Raw genomic sequence first — 6,000 nt, forward strand, 5'->3', positions numbered from 1 at the left:
ACTAATGTGTATGTGTTAAACCATTGGTCCTCGTATATCAGGTATGTCCCTTTAATACACAGTCTTCACTAATGTGTATGTGTTAAACCATTGGTCCTCGTATATCAGGTATGTCCCTTTAATACACAGTCTTCACTAATGTGTATGTGTTAAACCATTGGTCCTCGTATATCAGGTATGTCCCTTTAATACACATTCTTCACTAATGTGTATGTGTTAAACCATTGGTCCTCATATATCAGGTATGTCCCTTTAATACACAGTCTTCACTAATGTGTATGTGTTAAACCATTGGTCCTCGTATATCAGGTATGTCCCGTTAATACACTCAAATAACACTTTTGTGTGTTGTATAGCTAGTGTCCTTAGAAATCACGTTAGTTCTCCTAATACTGTTTTGTGTCATAGTGTATCAAATTATAAATTGTCCTCATAATTGTGTATATTTTCAGATTGTTACATTACAGGTTGTGTTTTGTGTAAACAAACTTTAAAGTGAAATCTGTGTTGTATGGGTCAAAATAGATTTTTTGATCTTCACCACATCTCTGTACAGCAAGTGAAAAGGGGTGTCCCCCTAATACACCAACACACCTGTTTGGGCTGCAGTGTCCTGGTAACTCACAAAAACCAGTATGTGTATGCATGTGTATGTATGTATTTGTGTGTGTGTGTGTGTATATGTATGTGTGTGTATATGTGTATGTGTGTATATATATATATATATATATATATATATATATATATATATATATATATATATATATATATATATATATATATATATATATATATATATATATATATATATATATATGAATAAAGCATCTGTGGCCTTGCTTTCCCTTCATTTGCTTTGTTGCAGTAAAAACAGCATTAGTGTTCTTAGAATCTCTAAACTAGTGTTTCTGTGTATTGAAACTCTCACATGACTTGCTCTTTAAAAAAGCTCCCAAAGCATGAACATCTTTCTTCTGTATTGCAAATAACATTACATTTTATGAAAAATATTTTTTTTTCATGTGATTAAGCTTTTCTCTTAAAATTCCATAAAACAACTTTGTCACTGAGAATGAAGCTTTTCAGCATCTGTGGCCTTGCTTTCTCTTCATTTGCTTAGTTGCAGTAAACAAAGCATTAGCATTCTTACAAGCTCTAAAATAGTGATTCTGTGTATGGAAGCACTAACATGACTTGCTCTGCAAAAAAAGCTCTAACACATGAAAATATGTCTTCTGCTTTGCAAATAACTACATTTCATGAGAAAGAAACATCTTTCATGTGCTTAAGCTAAACTCTTAAAATTGCATAAAACAACATTCTCTCACTGAGATAGAAGCTTTTAATTGAATTTGTGGCCTTGCTTTCTCTTCATTTGCTTAGTTGCACTAAACAAAGCATTAGCATTCTTACAAGCTCTAAAATAGTGATTCTGTGTATGGAAGCACTAACATGACTTGCTCTGCAAAAAAAGCTCTAACACATGAAAATATGTCTTCTGCTTTGCAAATAACTACATTTCATGAGAAAGAAACATCTTTCATGTTCTGAAGCTTTACTCTTAAAATTGCATAAAACAACTTTCTTTCACTGAGAAAGAAGCTTTTCAACATGTGTGGCCTTGCTTCTGTTAATTTACTTAGTTGCACTAAACACAGCATTAGTGTTCTTAGAAGCTCAAAACAAGTGGATTCTATGTATTGAACTCTTACATGACTTGCTCTACAAAAAACCTCCAAAACATGACAATCTGTCTTCTGCTTTGCAAATAACATTACATTTCATGAGAAAGAAACATCTTTCATATACTTAAGCTTTACCCTTAAAATTGCAAAAAAATCTTTCTCTCACTGAGATGGAAGCTTTTAATTGCATCTGTGGCCTTGCTTTCCATTCATTTGATTTGTTGCACTAAACACAGCATTAGCGTTCTTACAAGCTCTAAACTAGTGAGTCTGTGTATGGAAGCACTAACATGACTTGCTCTGCAAAAAAACTCCAAAATATGAAAATATGTCCTCTGAATTGCAAATAAGATTACGTTTCATAAGAAAGAAAACACTTTCGTGTGCTTAAGCTTTACTCTTAATATAGCATAAACAACTTTCTCTCACTGAGAAAGAAGCTTTTCAGCATCTGTGGCCTTGCTTTCTCTTCATTTGCTTAGTTGCACTAAACAAACCATTAGCGTTCTTAGAAGATCTAAACTAGTGGATTCTATGCATTGAACTCTTACATGACTTGCTCTGCAAGAAGGTCCAAAACATGAAAATCTGTCTTCAGTATTGCTAGTAACATTACATTTCATGAGAAAGAAAACACTTTCATGTTCTTAAGCTTTACTCTTAAAATTGCTTAAAACAACTTTCTCTCACTGAGAAAGAAGCTGAACAGCATGTGTGGCCTTGCTTTCTGTTAATTTGCTTAGTTGCACTAAACACAGCATTAGTGTTCTTACAAGCTCAAAACAAGTGGATTCTATGCATTGAACTCTTACATGACTTGCTCTGCAAAAAAGCACTAACACATTATAATCTGTCTTCTGCTTTGCAAATAACGTGTGTGTGTGTGTGTGTGTGTGTGTGTGTGTGTGTGTGTGTGTGTATTGTGGCGGGAGGAGCCAACGACAGACACAGTGGGCGTGGCGTCAAGCCTCGGAGAGGTTTTTATTCAACAAAATATTCAAAATAAAGTGTCCAAAGGGGGAAAAGTGTCCAAAATAAACAGGGATCTGGTGTCCTCGTTGTGCTGCGGGGCTCGTGAAGGAGGGCAGTGTTCAGGAGGGAAGGGTCCAGGTAAGGGGCGGAGTCCGGCGGCCGCAGCGCTCCCGTCTGGAGGTCCCGGGGCGCGGGTGACGGCGGCTTCTGTGGCGGCTTCGTCCAACTCCTTGATCCCCGGGTGCTCGACGGGATTCCACGGCCCGGCGTCTTCGCCCGACGGCCGTATCGCGGCTGCGGTGTCGGCCGGACTGCGGGTCCGGCCGCTCGCGTCTCTGGCGGCGGCGGGTAGTTCCCTCTACGCTCCCTTTCCTGGACCCACGAGGACACCAGCGTGCATGCACGGGGAAGAGACCGGTCTCCCGAGGAGAGGCGCGTTCGGCATTTAACGGCGGCGGTGATGAGGCTCTATTCACGTCAGGTGCGCCTCATCACACGCCGCCAGCCCTGGCTGTTTCAGCACCCCTCCTCTCTCACACACCCACTCCTGTCGGGAGCCTGGTGAAGGGCGGCGAATATGGGATGGGGTGGTGATGATGGACAGGGGGGAGGCAGCCGACTCGTCACAGTATGTATGTGTATGTATGTGTATGCATGTGCATGTATATGTGTGTATGGGTGTGAGTGTATGTGTGTGTATGTGTATGTGTATGCGTGTGCATGTGTATGTATGTGTATGCATGTATATGTGTATGTGTATGTGTGTGTGTGCGTGTGTATATACAGGTCCTTTTAAAAAAATTAGCATATTGTGATAAAGTTCATTATTTTCTGTAATGTACTGATACATTAGACTTTCATATATTTTAGATTCATTACAACACAACTGAAGTAGTTCAAGCCTTTTATTGTTTTAATATTGATGATTTTGGCATACAGATCATGAAAACCCAAAATTCCTATCTCAAAAAATTAGCATATTTCATCCGACCAATAAAAGAAAAGTGTTTTTAATACAAAAAAAGTCAACCTTCAAATAATTATGTTCAGTTATGCACTCAATACTTGGTCGGGAATCCTTTTGCAGAAATGACTGCTTCAATGCGGCGTGGTATGGAGGCAATCAGCCTGTGGCACTGCTGAGGTGTTATGGAGGCCCAGGATGCTTCGATAGCGGCCTTAAGCTCATCCAGAGTGTTGGGTCTTGCGTCTCTCAACTTTCTCTTCACAATATCCCACAGATTCTCTATGGGGTTCAGGTCAGGAGAGTTGGCAGGCCAATTGAGCACAGTAATACAATGGTCAGTAAACCATTTACCAGTGGTTTTGGCACTGTGAGCAGGTGCCAGGTCGTGCTGAAAAATGAAATCTTCAACTCCATAAAGCTTTTCAGCAGATGGAAGCATGAAGTGCTCCAAAATCTCCTGATAGCTAGCTGCATTGACCCTGCCCTTGATAAAACACAGTGGACCAACACCAGCATCACTGACTGTGGGTACTTGACACTGGACTTCAGGCGTTTTGGCATTTCCCTCTCCCCAGTCCTTCCTCCAGACTCTGGCACCTTGATTTCCGAATGACATGCAAAATTTGCTTTCATCCGAAAAAAGTACTTTGGACCACTGAGCAACAGTCCAGTGCTGCTTCTCTGTAGCCCAGGTCAGGCGCTTCTGCCGCTGTTTCTGGTTCAAAAGTGGCTTGACCTGGGGAATGCGGCACCTGTAGCCCATTTCCTGCACACGCCTGTACACGGTGGCTCTGGATGTTTCTACTCCAGACTCAGTCCACTGCTTCCGCAGGTCCCCCAAGGTCTGGAATCGGTCCTTCTCCACAATCTTCCTCAGGGTCCGGTCACCTCTTCTCGTTGTGCTGCGTTTTCTGCCACACTTTTTCCTTCCCACAGACTTCCCACTGAGGTGCCTTGATACAGCACTCTGGGAACAGCCTATTCGTTCAGAAATTTCTTTCTGTGTCTTACCCTCTTGCTTGAGGGTGTCAATGATGGCCTTCTGGACAGCAGTCAGGTCGGCAGTCTTACCCATGATTGCGGTTTTGAGTAATGAACCAGGCTGGGAGTTTTTAAAAGCCTCAGGAATCTTTTGCAGGTGTTTAGAGTTAATTAGTTGATTCAGATGATTAGGTTAAGCACATGAAAGATGTTTCTTTCTCATGAAATGTAGTTATTTGCAAAGCAGAAGACATATTTTCATGTGTTAGAGCTTTTTTTGCAGAGCAAGTCATGTTAGTGCTTCCATACACAGAATCACTATTTTAGAGCTTGTAAGAATGCTAATGCTTTGTTTAATGCAACTAATCAAATGACGAGAAAGCAAGGCCACAGATGCTGAAAAGCTTCATTCTCAGTAACAGAAAGGTGTTTTATGCAATTTTAAGAGATAATATTAAGCACATGAAAATTTTTTTATTTTTCATGACATGTAATGTTACATGCAATACCGAAGACAGATGTTCATGTTTTGGACCTTTTTCGCAGAGCAAGTTATCCTGGATTGGAGCAAAACCCAGACCGGATTCTCAGGACGACCGGATTCTGCGGTATCCTGGATTGGAGCAAAACCCGGACCGGATTCTGAGGACGACCGGAATTGGACTTTTTTTTTTTTTTTTTTCTTTTTAAGCCCTAACCCTATTTCAGATGGACATTTTCATAAATCGTTGTCATAAACCATATATTTCAGATGGAAATTGTTTTCAAAAATCATGTGTTTCAGATGGACATTTTCATGAATCATGTATTTCAGATGGAATTATTTTTTTAAATCATGTGTTTCAGATGGACATTTTCATAAATCATGTATTTCACATTGGAAATTGTTTTAAAAAAATCATGTGTTTCAGATGGACATTTTCATGAATCATGTATTTCAGATGGAATTTTTTTTTTTAAATCATATATTTTAGATGGACATTTTCATAAATCATGTATTTCAGATACAATTTTTTTTTAAATCATGTGTTTAAGATGGACATTTTCATAAATCATGTATTTCTCATTGGGAATTGCTTTAAAAAATCATGTGTTTCAGATGGACATTTTCATAAATCATGTACTGGAGCAAAACCCCGACCGGATTCTGAGGGCGACCGAATTATGCGGAATTCTGCGGTATCCTGGATTGGAGCAAAACCCGGACCGGATTCTCAGGACGACCGGATTCTGCGGTATCCTGGATTGGACCAAAACCCGGACCGGATTCTGAGGACGACCGGAATTGGACTTTGCTTTTTTGGTTTTTTTTTTTTAAGCCCTAACCCAGTTTCAGATGGACATTTTCATGAATCATGTATTTCAGATGGATTTTTTTTTTTAAATCATGTGTTT

This window comes from Barbus barbus, assembly GCF_936440315.1.
Source record: "Barbus barbus genome assembly, chromosome: 34".
Classification (NCBI taxonomy): domain Eukaryota; kingdom Metazoa; phylum Chordata; class Actinopteri; order Cypriniformes; family Cyprinidae; genus Barbus; species Barbus barbus.